The 21,459-nt window shown below is 38.6% G+C and overlaps 1 long non-coding RNA gene across 1 annotated transcript; it reads right to left on the reverse strand.

Moving 5' to 3' along the window:
* Positions 1 to 769: 769 nt before the first annotated feature.
* LOC123927911 lies at positions 770 to 21,439 on the reverse strand. Its single transcript, XR_006815569.1, has 4 exons — positions 20,547 to 21,439; positions 14,755 to 14,921; positions 8,109 to 8,221; positions 770 to 972 (listed from the first exon to the last, which is right to left on the reverse strand). It is a non-coding gene; the product is annotated as an uncharacterized LOC123927911 (long non-coding RNA).
* Positions 21,440 to 21,459: the final 20 nt, after the last annotated feature.

The raw sequence follows: 21,459 nt of genomic DNA on the forward strand, positions 1-21,459 counted from the left end.
AAGAAGAAGAAGAAGAAGAAGAAGAAGAAGAAGAAGAAGAAGAAGAAGAAGAAGAAGAAAGAAGAAGAAAGAAGAAGAAGAAGAAGAAGAAGAATTAACATATCTTTAGATTCTTATCGGGAAGAAAAGTTCTATCAAGAAGGTAACCTCACTGGTTCTCACCAGGAAACTTCCAACCAGTGGGACACCTGAGTGGCTCAGTCGATTAAGCGGCTGCCTTCAGCTCAGGTCATAATCCCAAGGTCCTGAATCAAGTCCCACATTGGACTCCCTGCTCAGTGGGAATCCTGCTTTTGCCCCTCTCCCTCTGCATGCTGCTCCCTCTGCTTGTGCTCTCTCTCTCTGTCAAGTAAATAAATAAATATCTTTAAATAAATAAATAAGTAGGAAATTCCCAACTAACCTATTAATAGTATATTCCTGGGAAAGGCTAAAACTGCAATTAGGTTAGGTATTAAGTATTCTCAGTTTGGTGACAACAGCTTAGCACAAGTGACTCCATTTGGGACCTGTGTTTTTTTGTTTGTTTGTTTGTTTTTTTAACACTGCTAAGATCAATAAATTAAGAAATCTTTTCACTTGAAAGGGCACTTATGGGAGGTCCTCTATACTGGGTCCAACCTGTGGACCTTAGCCACCTGGGAACCTTTATAAATTCTCCTTCCAAAGAAACTTTTCTAAAAAGAGCATGACTGTAAGCCCTCAGGGGTCAGCTATTACATTTGTATCCTAAGGCTGCTGTAACAAATTATCACAGATTTGAAAGAACAGAAATTTATTTTCTCACAGTTCTGGAAACTAGAAATCCACAATCTGGCAGGGCAGTGTTCCTTCTGGAGGCAACGATACAGAAGAATTCATTTTCTTCCTCTTCCACCTTCTGGTGGCCCCAGGTGCTCCTTGGCTTCTTTGACTTATGGCCACATCACCTCATTCGCTGCCCATATCTTCTCTTTGCCTTCTATTCTGTCTCTGGTAATGAGATTGACCACACCTGAATAATCCAGGATGCTCTCATCTCAAGGTCCTTCACTAAATTGTATCTGCAAAGAGTCAGTTTTCCAAACAAGGTAACATTCACAGGTTCCAGGGATTTGACATGTTTTAGCCTATTACAATGACAATACTTAAAACAGCCTGGAGAAATCCTGATATTCATTAAAGTCTTGGGTATTTTGTTAAATTTTGTTAAATTCCGTGAATGTTGTGTTATAGTTATCTTCTGTTCTTGTTTTACCATGTTACTTCATTCATCCTTCACTATGTCAGTCACTGGTCAGGTATAGGATACAGACTAGGTCCCTGCCTATAAGAGATAAAACTCCCATCTTTTCTCCAATTTTTTGAACATGGTGTGAAATTTATGCTTCATAAAGATGTGTCATATTTTGGGGCCCCTGGGTGCCTCAGTCATTAAGTGTCTGCCTTTGGCTCAGGTCATGATCCCAGAGTCCTGGGATCAAGTCCCAATCAGGCTCCCTGCTTAGCAGGAAGCTTGCTTCTCCCTCTCCCACTCCCCCTGCTTGTGTTCCATCTCTTTCTGTCAAATAAAAATAAAAAAAAAAAGATGTGTCACATTTTTAGTTTGACATTACTGTTCAATACCCCCATCTGAAAAAGTAAAAAAAACTTATGTGTGCCCATGTATTGTTTTAGACCAAACAATGTCTCTCCTTTATGTCTGTTTCCCAAATACACTGCAGCTATAATTAAAATCACATTAGTTTAAAACCATTACTGAAGGGACACCTGGTGGCTCAGTCAGTTGGGCATCTGATCCTTGGTTTCTGCTCATGTCATGATCTCATGAGTTGTGGTATCCAGCCCTGTACTGGGCTCCATGCTCATGAGAGAGTCTGCCCCTCCCACCTAAAATAAATAAATAAATCTTTAAAATATAATTACTGTAATTTATTATAAGCCTTTTATCACTATAAAATTTCTCATTCAACAAGTACAAAAGTACAAAAATTAAAACACATGATTTCAAAGGAAGACTTAAGAAGGACTGTTTTCTTTTCCAAACAACAGCCAATTTTCCAATGCTCTCAAATGAATGTTCTACAGTTCAATTCCATTCTAACACAAACTACCTGGAGTTAGTATAGACCCCGCAGGTTAAGGGCTCAGTCCTACAAGACTGCCTCTACTTCAACACCAGCCACAAATAGGATGTCCTAACTACCTGCATTTCTGCCTGGCCAACGACAAATTCGGGTGTTATCATGACCTTCCCTCAGGTTCAATAAATTGCAAGAAAATCTCCTTAAACTCGGGAAAATACTATACTTTATAATCACAGCTTTGTTATGAAGGATGCAACTCAGAAACAGGCAAACGGAAGAGATGCATGGGGCAAGGGTGAACAAGGTCAGGTGCAGAACTTCCATACTCTCCTCAGGTGCACCACCCTCCCAGGAAATCAATGTTTACCAACTCAGAAGCTTCCCCCAAACTTTGTTATTCAGGAGTTTTCAACAAAGTGTCATTGCTAGGCATGATTGATGAAATCATTTGCCCTTGGTGTTTGAACTCAATCACCAGCGCCTTCGCCTCCCCTGAAGGGTAGAGGGTAGAGGATGGGGGGAGAATTGGAATTTCCTTTAGGATAGCCAGCTCCTCTCTTGAAACTAAGGGACATCAAGAATCACTTCATTACCATAAACACAGGTACAAGGGAAAGAGACTTGCTATGAATAATAAGACTCCTCAATCCTTAAGGAAATTCCAAAGGTTTTAGGAGCCAGGGACAGAAAAACCAAGTATAGTGGTGCCTGGCTGGCTCAGTTCATGGAAGGTGCAGCTCTGGATCTGGGCGTTGTGAGCTCAAGCGCCACACTGGGTGTAGATATTACTTAAAAAGTAAATCTTAAAAACAAAAACAACCTTAAAATTTAAAAAAAAATTAAAACCCAAATATACATTTTTATTATACTACAAGGACCTATCTAGTCTTTTTATGGAAACAAAGGGAGTAGTAACAAATGGAGGTGTCCGATATTATTTGAAGTTCTTACACTCAGAAGGCATATAGTTCAGGTTCCTAATTCAAGAATGAAAGGAATAAAAAAATACTTTGGTGGGTAGAATATCTGTCAAAATAGTAGGAATGGAAAGGAATGTTCTGTATGTATTTATGAAGGAAATGAAAGCTATATCATAGATTAGGGGAACTTCTGTTTAAAAATGTGGTAAGTTTACTAGCTAATCACTGAAGAAATAGCATCCAACATATTCTAATGGGAATATTTATCTAACAAGTTTATTTTTTACCAAGCGTATTTCCTTCCTTTTTTTTTTTTTTAATTTTTATTTATTTATTTGACAGAGGGAGAGAGATCACAAGCAAGAAGAGCAGCAGGCAGAGAGAGGAGGAAGCAGTCTCCCTGTTGAGCAGAGAGCCCGATGTGGGGCTCGATCCGTGAGGCTTGATCCCAGGACTCTGAGATCATGACCTGGGCCGAAGGCAGAGGCTTAACCCACTGAGCCACCCAGGCACCCCTATTTCCTTCCTTCTATATCATTTCTATATCCATAAAATATATGTTCTTAAGTCTTTGGGTCAATAGACTTGCAATAATAAGACCAGAACATATGTTTTCTTTTGAAGTGTGAGCAAATTACTTTTCTAAAGATCTCGGGTCTGTAAGGTCTGTAATCCTTGCACTAGACAAATTTATGACTAACTCAGAGTGCCATCTGGTGTTGAACAACTAGCATTTTGCGATAGATGTTTCCTAACCTTTGCATTCTGAAATTTTGTCTTTTCCATCTCTATGGAGAGGTCAATGTTGCTTTGTCCAGTCTTATTTTCTTTTTGTCAAAGGGAGGCTAAAGTTGTGTTTTCATTCTTACTTTTTTTACAAAATCAAAGAGAGAGAATGAGTGGGGGAACTATGTTTTCAGCTTTACTGGTGAATATAATCATATTTGAGTCTAAAAATTTACCTATTATTATGGAGAGTTTTAACTATTGATGCAGATGAATAAAAGGTGTGTCTTGCAAAATCTAATACAGACACATAGTGAGTAGGTAAATTCATATTTATAATTTGGTAACATTATTTCATTCAGACTATAGATTGAGAGATTTCAGTGGTGTTTCAAAAAAAGAAAAAAAGCTACAGTGGTAGTTGTGTCCCACACTGATACAAAAGTATTAGGGAACAATGCAACAGAAGTGTATCTAATCAAATTCCCTTAAACCTAATCTAATTCCCCTTAATCTTAGAGGACTTTCCTGATAAACTTTTCTAAAATAATACTTTTACTCTGCTTAATTTTTCTCTGAGACATTTATCACTAACTGGCTTTGTACATGGGTATATATGTATTTATTGTCTCCTTCTCTGTGCGAATGAAGGCAAGATAGGGCAGAAAATCTGTTTTTTTAAATGCTAAATTTATTTAATAAGAAACTGTTGTTTTGGGGGCTCCTGGCTGGCTCAGTCAGAAGAGCATGCAACTTTTGATCTTGGGGTCATGAGTTTGAGCCCCATGTTTGGTGTAGAGATTACCAAAAAAAAAAAACAAAAAAAAAACTGTTGAGTTTTCACTATAATTGCAGGAGTAAACAAGAATTTGTACATTTAGGGGCGCCTGGGTGGCTCAGTGGATTAAGCCTCTGCATTCGGCTCGGGTCATGATCTCAGGGTTCTGGGATCGAGCCCCACATCGGGCTCTCTGCTCCGCAGGGAGCCTGCTTCCTCCTCTCTCTCTGCCTGCCTATCTGCCTACTTGTGATCTCTCTCTCTGTCAAATAAATAAATAAAATCTTTAAAAAAAAAAAGAATTTGTACATTTAAAACTTTGTATGATTTAAAATTTAAAAATTAATAAATGTCACAAAATACAGTATAAATAAATTTACATTGGAAATGTAATAATATTTGGTCAGAACAGTAGGTTGATAGTTTTCAGAGAAGAAAATTATGACGATCTTATTACTCATATTGAATTAGCTGATTTAAAGTTTAATTGTTTCTACAACAATATGATATGGGAGCAAAGAGTCCAATCATTTAGGAAGACATCTAATCAAATTTAAATCAATCCATTCCAGCTCTTTTTTGAATATAATGAAGCAGCTTATCAGAGAGGTCTTCCCCGATAATACTATATGAAATAGCTAACACATCTTGCACTTCCTATAGTTCTAACTGCTTTATTTTCCTTCAGAGCATTTATCATTTCCTGACATGTTCTATCTGTTTGTATTTATTATCTGTGTTCCCCCAAAGAAGGTAAGCTCCATGAAGGCAGGGGCCTCAACTATTTGGATCACACCAGATTCCCAGGTTTTAGAACAGGATCTAGCATGCTGTAGATATTTAATAAATAAATGATAAATGCATGAATTGTTTCATTATATTTGAATACAGAATATAAAATTTTAACTTAGTGGTCATTAAAACTAATTCATAGCAGTCTTTTGAAAAATAATATGATTTTAATGCTAACAATTCATATGGTATAGTTATCTCATTATAATTAAACTAATATTTCTACTGTTTCTAATTTTCAAGTCATACAAGAGAAAGTATTTGACTCTAGCATTTCAGAAAAGAAAATCCTCTTATCATTTGCTCCTCTAAACTAGATCCTCTGACAAGTCCCATTTCAGAATGTGCAAAACGTTTTAGAGCCATTAGTAGCTATCTGATCTCCTTTTAAATTGCAAAAAGTAATGTTAAGAACATACAGTTACAATGTATACATATATCATATGATCGTATTATACAACTTAAAATGAATACAATATTATTTGTCAATTATATCTCAAATACACATACACACATTGCTTATTACTCTTCATCATTCTTATCATTTAGAATTGGAATAAAAATGTGATGCTTTAGAAAGAGATTATGATTTTGTTATGAACCTGAAGTTATACTCAAGTGAAAAGTTGTTAAGCATATGGGAGATGGGCTCCAGAAGTAAGCAACTGAGTAAATCTCAAACTAAAAATCTGCTAGTATGAATAAAACTTCAAGGTACAAATTCTTTAGTGATAATAGCAAAAACATTTCATTGTGATGTTTTCCTTTCTTTTTATAATTCTTATCATCACATATATTTTATGTGTTTGTGCATATTTCCCTTCATATAAAGCAAATTAATTTTAGTATGGGCTCTTTATGTATTTCATTGCATTTCCTATGTTTCCCCCCAAACCATTTTTCTTTGTTTTCCCAAATAATCTAATTTTTAAAAAGTAACCCAGGGGCGCCTTGCTAGCTCAGTCAGAAGAGCATGCGACTCTTACGCTTGGAGTCATGAGTTTGAACCCACACTTAGTATAGAGATTACTAAAAAATAAATAACTTTAAAAGTAATCCAAAAAGTAGAATAGAATGAAAACAGTATTTTTTTAAAAGATACAATTATAACTGAAAAACAGTCTGCACTCAGAAAATAATTTCCCACTATAAAAGTAAATGAAGACTATCCAAATGAGAACAAACAGAGGCTATTTATTAACAGTTTGCTATAGTAAGGGAGTCAGCACTTAACCACTTCCGCCAACCTCAAAGGCAGATATGTGAGTGGGAAGCTTTGTCATGGAAAAAAGAAAGAGGCTTCAGGTGTGCTCTGATTAGAGGTTGTTGCTATAGGGAAGCTGGAGGCAGGCTAAATGGAAGCAAGACATGGGATTAGGGAGCATATCTGGCTTTTTCTGGTTAATCCTAAAGCACAAGTGTGGGCAAAAATTGAGAAGCTGGCAGTCATTAACCAAGTCTTGATTGTTCTGGCTGTTTGCTGCAGTTATAGTTTGGGTTCCTGGATTTCGTGTTGCAAATGTTGTTAGTCAGAGTTCTATTGTCATATATAGCCTGGCCATTGTCCATTTGTATATTCAGTCTCTCTTCACTAAATGATGGGAGTTAAACTCTTTTTTTCCTGCACTCAGCACATTTTATGTGCCCATGATATGCCAGGCACTGCAGTGAATAATATAGAAATGATACTAACATTCACAGAATCTAGTAGAACACATAAGAGGGCAAACTAGGTTGAATTTGAGCAATAGGAAAGGTATACCAAAAGGTAAACCTTCTAACTCAAGGTTTCTTTTTTAAAAAAATATTTTATTTATTCATTTGACAGACAGAGATCACAAGTAGGCAGAGAGGCAGGCAAAGAGAGGAGGAAGCAGGCTCCCTGCTGAGCAGAGAGCCCCTATGCTGGGCTCAATCCCAGGGCTCTGGGATCATGGACTGAGCTGAAGGCAGAGGCTTAACCCACTGAGCCACCCAGGTGCCCCTAATTCAAGGTTTCAACAAGAGTCAGAATTAGCTAGAAAGGGGGAGGTGGAAGGGAAATGAAGAAGAAAGAGCAAGAGGCTCTAGGCAGTGGAGAAGAGAAAAGATATCACATGCTTTCTATTAAAATACTTTTGATATAATCAGATTCGGAATTTAGCCGTGTTCTTTATTTTAATGTGCTGATTAAAAAAACAAACATGAGTAGTTTTTCTGTTCGTATATTTCAAACTCTGTATTGAAAGAGCAATCAAACCAACAAATCCAGTTTTGTCATGTGCCTTACTTTTCCCCCCTCCTTTCTTTTCTTTGTTTGGCAAACAAATTGGCAAAAATATTTTTGCTGGTGTGAAAGTTCTGACTGAATTGGGCTTTGCTGCTTCTTCCTATTGGAAATCCGATACTTCATTCTTTTTAGAAAAATTCATTCTTGTGTTGCACCAGTAACCAACCAGATAGAGATGAGACCATCATCTTCCCTCACCCTCACTTCCAACAGATCTCTGATATTTCTTGGAGCATCCTGAAACAATTATCAATAATTGTTTTGTGCTAGGAAACACACATTGTGTGCATTTTCATAGCTCAACTCAATTCTGGAAAAAAAAATTGTGATGGTTAATTTTATGTGTCAACTTGAGCTAGGGCATGAGATGCCAGATATTTGCTCAAAAATTATTCTGGGTGTTTCTGTGAGGGTATTTCTGAATGAGAACAACATTTATATTGGTAGACTGAGTAAAGCACATTGCTCTCCATAATGTGGGTGGGCCTTGTCCAATCATTTGAAGGCCTGACTAGAGCAAAAAACTGACTGTCCCCAAAGGAAGAGAATTCTCCCACCTGATGGCTTTCTTACTGGAACACTGGATCTTCCTCCATGACAGCATTTGAGCTGGGACGTCAGCAGTATATATTTTGGACTTGTCAGCCTCCATAATCCCATGAGCTGATTCCTTATAAGAAAACATATGTATATTGTTTCTCTGGAAAACCCTGAACGATTACAATATCCAACTGTTTTAGCAAAGATAAGAACATTGTTCAACTCTTTATTAGTTGTTTGTTCAAAATTACTTATGTCTTTATGGTTCCCCAAAAACAAAAGTTTAAATTCAATGAGCCTCAAATTCCTTTTCTCTATAAAATTCCTAAATCTTGTCAATCACTAACTATACAAATCAATGAATCAAATTAGAATCCATTCTGCAGCACTCAGTCATTTCATTTTAAATACCTTAAAAGATTCATGTATTTAAAAAGAGAGGGAGCATGAACGGGAGGGGCAGAAAGAGAGGAAGAGAGAATCTGAAGCAGACACCACACTGAGCACAGAGCCCAATGCAGGGGTCGATCCCACGATCTTGAGATCTTGACCTGAGCCAAAACCAAAGAGTCAGATGCTTAGCTAACTAACTGTACCACCCAGGCACCTAGTCCATTCATTTTAAAAGATAAGAACAGTGTGGCTTAGAGAAGTTGTCTGACCTACTAATGATCATACACTATCTGGAGGCACCAAGCAGACTAAAAACATCCATGTTCTAATTTCAAGTGCCAGTTTTTCAACAGTATTCTTGAAATCCTTTGTTTTCCTTTGAAATATATCTTTTTTCCTTTCTGGGAATCCTCACAGGAGAATACAGGTAGATTTATGGAAGGAAAAAGTTTTTTAAAACAAGGGCAGCATCGGAACGCCTGCTTGGCTCTGTTGGTGGAGCTTCTGGCTCTTGGTTTTGGCTCAGGCCATGATCTACCTGATTGCAGGATAAGGCCCCGGAGCTCCGAGCTCAGTGGGGAGTCTGCTTCAGATTCTCTCTCCCTCTCCCTTCCCCTCTGCCCCACCCTGCTCCATTCTCTCTCTCACAGGAATAAACAATATCTTTAAAACAAACAGAAAAAGAAGGGTAAAGTCAGTATCAAGAGAGGACATATGTGAGCGAATAGGAACTCATATAGATTCTTAGATTCACAAGAAGGATATTGTTAACTTTTAAGGGATCAAATTCTCATGAATGGTCATGGAAGTAGTAGAATTCAGATCAGAAGAGCCTGACAAAGGGATTGATTGTGACGGTGTGGATGTAGCAGGCCCAACTCACTGAGGAGAAAGAAAAGAAAAATGAAAAAAGGTAAAGGAGAAAGTCCCAAGAATCACTAAGAATTTCACAGTGTTGTAGGTCTGACACAGGATGAAGGCAACTGGAGCCTAAAAAAGACATCCTTTTCTTCCTCTCTCTCCATTAAAGAACAATGAGGTCAATAGGCCTAACACTCTGCTAGGTCCCAAGGAGATTATCAAAAAGCACTTTGGAAGAGGAGGAAAGAACTCATACTTACTGACTTGTCAGATACTGCATTTGAATGATTCACATATAAAAACTCATTTAGCAAACAACAGCTTACTTGGGAATACTCTAGGTATTTTTTTATTTAACTTCCTTAGCATCCATATGAAGCAGGTATGTTCTTATCTCCATTTTACATATAAAGAATCTAGAGCACCAAAAGATTAAGTAGCTTGCCTAAAGTTATACAGTTGATAGATGGGGCTTTTAATCCAAGGAAGTCTGATTCCAGAGGCCAGGTTCTCAATATATTGCCTTTGCCACAAATACTTCTATCTCTAATTAGTGATGAAATGGAAAGGCAATAAATAAATAAAGTAAAAAAAAAATAAAATTAAAAATAATAAAGGGCAAATTTAGGCTACACTTACTAGTTGGTGACATTGGAATTAGACTTGTGGTCAAATTCCAATGTCATCAACTCTTCATTGTGCTACGAGGGCTAAACACAGAACAAAGACCTGTTTAACTCTTTGCTGTAAAGCGTGTATCTTTTTTTTTTTTTTTAATATTTCATTTATTTATTTCAGAGAGGGGGAGAGAGAGCGCAAACACGAGTGGAGGGATGCGGAGAGGGAAAAGTAGACTCCCCACCAAGCAGAGGGCCTGACTCCAAGCCAGATTCCATGATGCCAGGATCATGACCCAAGCCAAAGGCAGATGTTCAACTGACCCAGCAACCTAGGCACCCTGCAAAGTGCAAATCTAGTAGGGCATTTGAGGTAGGCAGTCAGGACAATAGTGGTGAGAGAAGTCAGTACAGCTTTCTACCTATTCACAAAGAGAAAAGCTCTAGCTCGCTCTCTCTCTCTCTCTCTCTCTTTTTTTTTTTTTGGAAGATTATTTATTTATTTGGGAGAGGGTGCATGAGCAGGGAAGGAGCAGAAGGAGAGGGGAGTAGACTCCATGCTGAGCTGGGAGCCCAATGTGGGCCTTGATCCCAGGACCCTGAGTTCATGACCTGAGCCAAAGGCAGACACTTAACCGACTGAGCGCCCCAGGTGCCTTGAGAAAAGCTGTCCTTGATGTCCAAGATCTGGATTGACACCAACAGCGGGGCTCATATGTTCTTTCAAATATAAATAGTTTGACAGAACATCAAAATCAAATGCATCTGACTGTGATGAGTTAAGACAAAACAAGACCACTCAGTCATCATGTTGAACACATATGCCAAATGACCACTACGAGTGACTGGTGACTGCTGCTCCTTTGCTAATTACAGCTTTAACTTCACTTTGTTTTCCACCTACTAGATAAGACAAACTATAGACTTCTGGCCAAACTGGGCCTTGGCTGTTCTTGCACAGACTTTCAGCTAAGAATGGTTTTAACATTAAAAAAAAAAATTTTTTTTTTAAGGAAAATGAAGAAGAATATGTGAGAGAGACCAGATGCAGCCCACAAAGCCTAAAATATTTTCCATCTGGTCATTTACAGAAAAAGTTTGTCAACCTCTATTCTAAAGAAAATTGGGATACCCAATGATAAAATTACCTTTGCTTTCTGATAGGGTCCAATACAAAGCAAAGATCCACATTCTTGAATGCTCCCCAAAATTACCTAACATGAACCCAAAATCCTATACTAAGTCCTATTTAGTACCCTGTGACAGACAGAAATACTTCCAGATACAAATAAGGTATGGTCTTTCTTTTTTTTAATTTTTAAAAGATTTTATTTATTTATCCGACACACAGAGAGAGAGAGAGATCACAAGTAGGCAGAGAGGCAGGCAGAGAAAGGTGAGGGAAGGAGGCTCCCTACCGAGCAGAAAGCCCAACGTGGAGCTCAAGCCCAGGACCCTATCATCACCCAAGCCGAAGGCAGAGGCTTAATCCACTGAGCCACCCAGGCACACTTTAGGTATGGTCTTTCTTATAGCAAACAGTCAATAAGTCCAACTTTGTTTGACTAATAAATGTATCAAGAACAATAGTCAGCAAACCCAGAGTCAGCCAAATCCCATATATCAGCTGGTTTTGTAGGACAGTAAGAATGGTATTTATAAATTAAAGGGTTGTTTCAAAACAAACAAATGAAGAAAAATATGTGACAGAGACCACATGTGGCACACAGACCTTAATGTATTTACTGTTCAGTCCTTTACAGAAGAATTTGCCCAGTCTTGGTCAAGAACTGTGAAGAGTTGGGGCACCTAGGTGGCTTCGTGGGTTAAAGCCTCTGCCTTCAGCTTGGGTCATGATCTCAGGGTCCTGGGATTGAGCCCCGCATTGGGCTCTCTGCTCAGCAGCGAGCCTGCTTCCTCCTCTCTCTCTGCCTGCCTCTCTGTCTACTTGTGATCTCTGTCAAATAAAGAAATTAAAAAAAAAAAAAAAGAACTGTGAAGAGTCATATTCTACTGTACTGGCAAACTGACAAGTTAATTTGGAACAGTTTCGTGGATGATGACAAAATTACACATGAAATTTCTGGATCAGAGATGAAGGGCTTTATTACTGGAAGCAGTAGCCAGAGTATCAGCGTATTTGCTCTGGTTTTCTGAGCCTCAATGCCCAAAGGGAGATGTGGAGGGCCAGATGATACCAGCATCTTCAATGAGTGGCTTTACAGGAGAAGAACCCAGGGCTGAGGGTCCAGCACTTTTTGAGCAAGCAGCAAACATTATAGGATGATGCAATTACACCAGCTCCCCTCACCTGGGGACTGAGCAGTGGTCATGTTGCAGTTACCATGACATAGTTAGTTGCCTATAGGACTTTCTACAGCAACTGTTCAGGATCAGGAGATGGGCAGATAAAACTTATAGTCTGATATCCTTAGTAAAAACACTCAGGGATGCTCAGGACCCATAGTGGACTGCTTCTTCCCCACACTGGGCTCCTGGAGGTCTCTGTTTGAAGGTCATGATGGAAGTGATGTTTCCACCAAGATTCAGCTGAGACCCTCACTGCCACAGACTGGCATCCTTGCCTCTCTAGTATGGACATCTGAAATCTCTTGTGTCTCCCTCTGGTGAAGGCCCCCATGCCTGGAGTGAGTGCGTAAATTTATGTTTAATTGAGCTCTGACATTTTATTGAAGCCCCTCACATTGGGTTTTCTTTTGTTTTTGTTTCATTTTGTTTCTTTCCTTAGGAATAAAGTCTCCTGGGATCTTTCTGTTATCTGCCAGATTGCTATTGTTCCTTAGTGAAACTGTTCTCGCTAGCCTTTTAACATTTTCTCCTGTGGTCCGTCTGCTTGTCTAGTTGTTTATTAGAGGACAAGTCTATAGGAAGAGGACAGGCAAAGATCTGTCTATCCTTGAGCTGGCCCCAGGGGCATATAAATTCAAGTCTTTTTTTTTTTTTTAAGATTTTATTCATTTATTTGACAGACAGAGATCACAAGTAGGCAGAGACGCAGGTAGAGAGAGAGAGAAGGGGAAGCAGAGAGCCCGATGCAGGGCTCGATCCCAGGACCCTGGGATCATGACCTGAGCCGAAGGCAGAGGCTTTAACCAACTGAGCCACCCAGGCACCCCAGAAATTCAAGTCTTTAAATCAACTTTACTTTGAGTCTCCATTTTTAAAATTATATAAAAACTTCTTCCTTAGTCTTGTCTTTGTGCCCTGTTTTAATTTCACCTACTTGGAAGCAGGAGGTTTGTCCAACCTGTGTTTGGTGACAGTTAGCCTTTGGCCAACTTGTACGAGTACTATCTTTAGGGAACACTGCAGTTCTCACAGGGTCTTCTTAATTGAAAATTGCTGCTTTCATGCCAAAACACTGCTTCCTTAATGCATTCACACTGTCACATTAACTCATATGCTTTTCTCTTAATTGGCATAATTGTACCAGAAACATTTGGAATTGTACTAGCCACTTTAGCTACTTTTGACAAGAACAAGATTGTTCATTTAGGAGGTTCTTTGGAACAGAAAAAGGAAGAAACCCTGATGAGGAAATTGTCTTATGTATATACAAAAAAAAGAACGTCTTTATTTCAGGTAGGAAACACCCCCTCCTTCCTATGCATACTTTGAAAATTAATAAAGGCTGGCTTTTTAAATTGTATGGCTAAATATAATTGTCAAGGGGCCAAATTATCCTTTAAATTAACTATAATAGAACTTGTGTGTATGTGTATGTGTTAAAATGTTATTTCTATATCAAATTCTTCTTCTTTCTTTGAGTGGAAAATATAAATTAGCCTTTTACAGTAGTAATTCAATATTTGTCTGAAGCTGGCTCCTTAACATTTTGTTCTGTTTTTCTCTCTCGGCAAATGTAAAGATTAACTGATGGATCAAACAAAAACATTTAGTTATAATGTGCTCATTCTAGAAATATCTAGCCCAGATAAAGTAAAAAATCTAAAAGAAAAAACAGTTGTCAAATTCTTACTGCTTATTTTGTGAACCCTGAAAAGCATAATTACTGAATAGCCCTTGTTACATAGTTACAAGACAAAATGACAACGCTTTAGTTAGTTCCAAAATAAAGGAAGAGGTTTTGATATGATTCAGTTTTTATATTTTAATTTCCTATATAAAAATTATGTCAATACAGTATTTTGTTTGTACAGGACTAAGGTTACATTTTTTATGATTTAAACTTTCTAAATTTCCTATGTTGGTTTTATAAGTTAAGTAATTTATCATTTTTCTATAACATGACTAAAATTACATATAGGTATGTGCTACACATATATGTAAATACATAAAACACATGAAAATATAAATAGATATAATGTATATAATGAAATGAAATATCTTTTCAAAGGTTAAATTTTATGAAATTTTTATAATACTATAAATAATGATTTATGTGTTAGCTCAAACTGTAAATTCCAGATCCCTAACTAATTTTAAGACTTTAAGCAAATAGTTAAGGAACTAAACTTTTGATGCCTGGGTGGCTCAGTCTGTTAAGCTGCCATCTTGATTTTGGCTTAGGTCACGATCTCAGGCTCCTGGGATGGAGCCCCACATCACATTGGGCTCCCTACTCAGCGGGGAGTCTACTTCAAGATACTCTCTCCCTCTGTCCCTCCCCATCTGCTCACACACACACACACACACACACTCTCTCTCTCTAATAAATAAATCTTCAAAAAAGAGAGGTATTACTGCTTATCAAGATGTTAAATTTAATATGATGTATATATCTTGTTCTCAGTCAGGGTAGTGTACTTACATGGTGAAGATGGAAACTTCAAGGCCTCTTGAGGTCTAAACTTCATAACCTGCACAGCACTACTTCAGCCACAATCTGCTGGTCAGACAGTTTGGGAGAGAAGAGGTTCTGCCAGAACAAGCTGATGCATCCGAATGACCTTAAACCTCAACGCCGTAGCAGGGATCCTTCCAAAGAGACCACATGCAAATGTTGCTGGTCACTGGATTTTGCCCACCATAGGTTCTATTGTCTTAGGTTTCCTGTATTGTTACTACACGTCAGAAAGCAAACCCTCCTGAGACTGTGTGGAGTCAAAAAGCATATCCACTGGAAATGCAAGCTAGAGACGTGTTTGGAAGTTTCTCCAGGCCTTTTCTTGAACCCTGCCAGGTTGTGTGCTTCCCACTTGGAGCCCAGATGATTGGCCAGACATCCACCCCAGAACTGGGGCCAGGGTCCTTTCTCTCTCCACTGGCTTCCACCAGCCCCTCTGTTTCCAAACTTTGTTTTATAATTACAATCCATATGTCCTGGTGACATTGTCCTTTGGTATAAATGCCTGTTTTCCAATACATCAAATGAATATTAGACATTCTTAACAGGGAAACATACTCTGTTTTTGAAACTTTTCTTTTTCCATTTTTATTTGAGGGAAATATATATGTATATATATGTATATATTATATATATGTATGTATGTAGATGTATATATTATATATGTATGTATATATGTATGATGTATATATACATATACTATAAATAATAATATACATATTTTAGGGTTATTGTTAAAAACTTCAAATATTGGGGTGCCTGGGTGACTCAGTGGGTTAACCCTCTGTCTTCGGCTCGGATCAGCATCTCGGGGTCCTGGGATCGAGCCCCACGTCGGGCTCTCTGCTTGGCGGGGAACCTGCTTTCTTCTCTCTCTCTGCCTGCCTCTCTGCCTACTTGTGATCTCTCTCTCTCTGTGTCAAATAAATAAATAAAATCTTAAAGAAAAAACAAACAAACTTCAAATATTAAGGCACCTGGGTGGCTCAGTCAGTTAAGCGTCCAACTCTTGATTTCAGCTCAGGTCATGATCTCCGGGTCATGGGATCAAGTCCCCCGCCAGGCTCTGTCCCTTCTCCTCTGCTCCTCCCCCAACTGGCTCTCTTTCTCTCTCTCTGAAATTAATAAAATCTTTTAAAAAAACTTGAAATATGTTAATTATTTGTATATTTATGTGTTCATTTGTGCCTAAATACACACAAATATAATGGCATACTTATACATTTTACATTGACAATAGTCATGCAAATAATGTACAAAAAGAGTAATATTAGAATATGGGTGTTTTTTTCGTATATGTGCTGCCGAAGCGAGCACTGGGTGTTTTTTTTGGTAAGAAGATTAAATTCTTCTGTGCCCAAATTAGTAGATGTTCCTTTTTGTCACCAAAACATTTGTTAATTCTTAGTGCGTTATCACATGTTCTTAAACCATTTAGAAGAGACTCCTCTTTACTTTTGAAAAGTTCAGCTCCTAATACCATTGCTGTCTATTGGTATGTTTTTACAATGTTGCTTATAAATATTCCTTGTCTTTAGATACTCAGAAAATTCTTGTTTGCTCTAATAACTATTCTTAATTTTTCTTTATCTCAATTTAGTCCCCAGATTCAGAGTAATGCCTAATCTCTCATCAGGTCTCCCAAAATGGCCATTAGGAAACAGAAAGAATTGCTCCTTTACCCTACACATAAAAGGACAATAAATATAATTAGGTTTTTCCAGAATTCTTCATGTTTTAAAAAATTATTATGAGAAATTGTTCTTTGTAAAAGTTAGGGAAAAACTGATAATACAAAACAAGGTTCATGTTCTTAGGCTAATTATACATAAACAGAATGTGTTAATAAAAATATTTTTGGGGATGCCTGGGTGGCTGAGTCATTAAGCGTCTGCCTTTGGCTCTGGTCATGATCCCAGGGTCCTGGGATTGAGACCTACATTGGGTTCCTTCCTCAGCGGGGATCCTGCCTCTCCCTCTGCCTGATGCTCCCCTGGTTGTACTTGCTCTCTCTCTGCCAAAAATAAATAAATAAATAAATAAATAAATAAATCCTTAAAGAAAAAGAAGTACTTTTCTATGACTGTATACTTTTCAAGTTAAAAGAAGATTATCAAAAGATTTTGTTTCCAGGATCCTAGATCAAAATCCCTTTTTTCATCCCTTTTTGTTCATGAGAAGTCTGAATAAGCACCAGACGTACTGACTCTTTGGAAATTTATTACTTATTTCAGTCTTTCATTATATTCAGTAGGCAAAGTTAACCTGTCTTGGCGGAGAGCTATAACAAAACAGTAGTAAAACACAGGAAAGCTTCAGTTAATCGCTCTAGTGTCTCCACTAAACCTAATGGTTCCCTAAGCCACTCAAGACTCTCTCATTGACAAAAATCACTCAGCACTTCTCAGGTAGTTGCCTAACCTCCTATAAAATACTCGTTTCCCTCACACCACACTATCCATGACTACAACACTAAATCCAGTTACCCTCTTTCCCTTACCAAAAGAAGGAGAATCTAATCATTGCTTATGTCTGTTAGGAAACTATCCATAATACAACCCCTGAAACTCTCTTGGATGTGCCTGATTTAATTTTATTTACCGATGGTTCATGAATAAAAAGAATGATTAAAAACTTCCAATAAGGCTATGCTATCAAATACTCAAATTTACCCTTAAAATATCAGGCTCTCCCAGAATTAAATTACTTCAGATACCTAATTTCTCTGACCTAAATCTACCAGCTGACAAAAGGTAAGAGTATACACACACACACACATAAGTAAACATATGTATATATAGAGTTTTATATATTTCAAAAATGATAAGCTTAAATAATATGTGCCCTTCATTATCATAAAATCCTAATCTTCAAGCATGAAAGGTATATATATGTATATATATATAATTGTGTATATATATACACATAGTTCTTCAAGCATGAATGTATATATATGTGTTTATGTGTGTGTGTGTGTGTGTGTGTGTGTGAGTGTGTGAGATAATACATATATCATCCCATGATCTTGGAATGCTTTGAAAACAGAATCCTTAACCTCTACAGTAGCCTCTCAAAATGAAAAAATTACAAACGTTTGGATGCTTTGCTATTATCTAAGGAAAAGATGATTTTAAAAGTGGATTATCATAATGCCTCATGATTAAACAATATAGCAGGGATAAACTGACAATGATGTGGAACTAACATTAGTGGGGGTAATTGTAGAGATATTACTGAGCATGTTTTCAATGTGCATCTTATCAGCCTAAGACATAATCTAGCAAGACTGTAAATGTAGGAAATGGACAGAAGCCAAAGTCTTGATGTCCCTTTGAACACTGCCAAATGGATTTTACACAAATTCCTCTAGTAATGAGCTACGAATATGTTCAGGTTGTTTGTTTATTCTCAGGATTCGGCAGAGGTTTGTCCTTGTTGGGAAGCCATGGCTCCATATCCTTATCTTCCACAAACTTTAGGAAAATGAAATAGAGTTAATAGAATCCTACATTTAAAATTAACAAAGCTCTCAGAAAATTTTGAACTTTCTTGGCCTTAATTTTGACATTGGCCTTGGTGGCAATAAGATATACTCTCTCTGAAACCCCCACCCCTTGCATTTGAAACATTTACTTCTAATCCTAGATTCTATCCATTACAGACTAACATGAATAAATACTATTAGTGATTTATGGTACCTCCAAAATGATCATTAGAAAGTTCAAGGGGCATTTCCAAAAACCTATTCAAACACACCCTTCTTAATTTAAAATCTGGATATTAAGTCACCTGTCAAAGGTATCAGAGTATAACTGTCCTTGGACATTGATGGAAAGGATCTCATCAGGCAGTTATTGTTAACAATGGACCTAGCGGCAAAACTCTAAGGTAATGATCTCTCATCCATGGTTTTCAACTAAAAAAATGTACCACTGGGGCATCTTAGTGGCTCAGTCTGTCAAGCTTCTGCTTTCAGCTCAGGTCATGATCCCCGGGTCCTGGGGTGGAGCCCTGCACTGGGTTCCCTGCCCAGGAGGGAGCCTCCTTCCCCTTTGCCCCTCCTCCCCACTTGTGGCCTCTCTCTCAAATAAATAAATAAAATCTTAAAAAAGAATAAAAAGACGTACGTACCACTTTCTCCTGATTGCTGGACATTTATTCTATCAGGAGAATTCAAACTGAGAATTGCTAGGAACTCTTTGGAAGCTGATGACTGAAGAAGTGGACAGCTTTCACCCAAGACAAAGAAACAAGACTAAATTTTCCAATTTTTTTCTAGTTAATTTCCTAGGTTCAGCTCTAGTACTAATCTTGCCTTTTATTGTATTTTGGAAAGAACATCACTTTCCAATTTAAATCCATGGGATTTAAATAAAAACAAAATGATCTATATATTTCTTTAACTGTTACAAGCAACAAATTACGAATGTCGTAACTCCTTACATTGAGTTTATGAATCACTACCCTCAAACCCACAATTTATCCTAAAAGAGACTAACTGGTCATTGCTATAGACTGAATGTCTGTGGTCACTCCCTTTTTCTCCCACCATGTGAGCATGCAGTATGAAGACTGAGGTCTATGAACCAGAAAGCAGTTTCTTAAAAGACAATGAATCTGCTGGGAACCTGACCTTGGATTTCCTCGCCTCTAGAACTATGAGAAAGAAATTTATGTTATTTATAACCCGCCTCCCCCACCCCGTGGCCAGTCTATGGTATTCTCTTACAGCAGTCTGAATGGACTAAGACAGTCATTGTTTGTGTATGAAATAAAATTAAGTATCATTTAAAGGAACTATGGCTAACTCTCCTACCCATCAAATCTTGAGTTTGTTGAACTCATCTATCCATTTATTAATTTAACATTTTCCAAGAGCCAATAATGTGCCAAATAATGTGCTAGACACTAGGATATGATGACACAGGTCTATTGCCCTTCAGTTTTGCAGGAAGAGGCCTGCAAGTAAATAAGGACTGTCAAGTAATACTGGGTGCTCTGATACATGCATGATTAGAGAGTGTGGGAGATTAGTTAAGTTCTTTACAGCATCTGTTTTTGCAGTGAGGTCCAGGAAAATACCACAGGGTATTTTCTCAATAGACAAAATAGACAAAATTTCTCAAATTCATTTGCAAAATGGCTATAGATAGTATAGGATCTGAACCACATACTTATACCTCTGTAGTGCACATAATAAAAATGGATCCCTTTCAAAGCAGGTCAAGGTATTTGATTATATCAATAAAGAAGATGCCTTCCCACCTCCTCCTTTCTGCTATAGTACAAGGAATAAAAAAATTATGGGCCCCACCGGATGTTTGGTTTAAGGTATACAGGCCACAGTATATTGAATTTATTTCATTGCTTCCAGCATGGCAAGGACAGCCTTTAGCCTTCTGAGTGCCAATAAAAAAAAAAAAAAATCAAGTAATCTGAAAGTATTCTAATTTTGACAGTTTGGAGTTTGTGTTTTCTAACTTTTTGTTTTCTTTTGAAGATTTTATTTATTTATTTATTTGACAGAGAGCTCACCCATAGGCAGACAGACAGGCAGAGAGAGAGGCAGAAAGAAAGGCAGAGGGGGGGGAAGCAGGCTCCCCGGTGAGGGGAGAGCCCCGTACGGGGCTCAATCCCAGGACCCCCGATATCATGACCTGAGTCAGAGGCTGAGGCTTAACCCACTGAGCCACCCAGGCGCCCCATTTTTTCTAACTTTTTCATTAGCATCTTTGAACAGAGCCATTTAAACATACCTCTTTGGGGCTGGCAGGGAGAAGGGGCCAGGTTGGAAAAAGTCATCATCTAGGGAACTGAAGTGCAAGATCCAACATTAACGGTACTTTGATGATTTGCTAGATATTTTCTTTCATCTTATTCTCATCCTAACTCCTTTCCTCCAGTAACCAATGAATGCTGTGAGAAGGTAAGTGTCTTAGCCAAGGTCAAACAACAGGTAACAAATACAGGTGCCCGACACTGATCTTTTCCGGACTAGGTCTTAAACACTATGCGAATACACTCAACACAAAACAAAACAAAAAACCCCAAACAAAAAACCCCACCAAACCTCACCCTTCTAAAGGGGCTTAATTAGATCACTAAGACTTAGAGGCCATTTAGTGGGTCCCATTTAGTTGGTACGGTAATCCCAGCATTCTGCAACTCTTCTGCCACGCTCCATTCCCTTCAAGGGAACGTGCCGTAACTAAGCCTCTGGCCGCAAAGAGGGTCGGCGATCACTCAGTGCACATCGGAGGGACGCAAACAAGCCGCTTCCTCGCAGGTGCGCGCGCACCTGTCGCTAGCCGCGTGCGCGCTGCGGGGTACGAGGTACGAGGTACGTGTCCGTGCGCGTGCGCCCGGCAATATTCCCCGTACGCGCGCCGTACGTAAGAGCCGTATCCCTGCGCTCGGAGTTTCGGGCCGCGATTCGGTCCCGTGCCGAGTGGAAGTCTGGGAGGGGCGTGTTCCTGGGCAGTCGCGGCTCCCCCTGGTGGCGGCCGTGCAGCGCTGGAGGCGCGCAGTCAGGCGTTCTCCACGGGCAGCCGGCGGCGGGGCCTTGCCTTATAGCGCGGGGTCCTCGGCAGCCTGGGTGTCTACTGCCCCAGCTGCTGTCGTAGGCGAGGACGGCTGCTAGTGCGGCTGCTGTTGGTTCGCGGCGGCGGC

This window comes from Meles meles, chromosome 17 (assembly GCF_922984935.1).
Source record: "Meles meles chromosome 17, mMelMel3.1 paternal haplotype, whole genome shotgun sequence".
NCBI lineage: Eukaryota > Metazoa > Chordata > Mammalia > Carnivora > Mustelidae > Meles > Meles meles.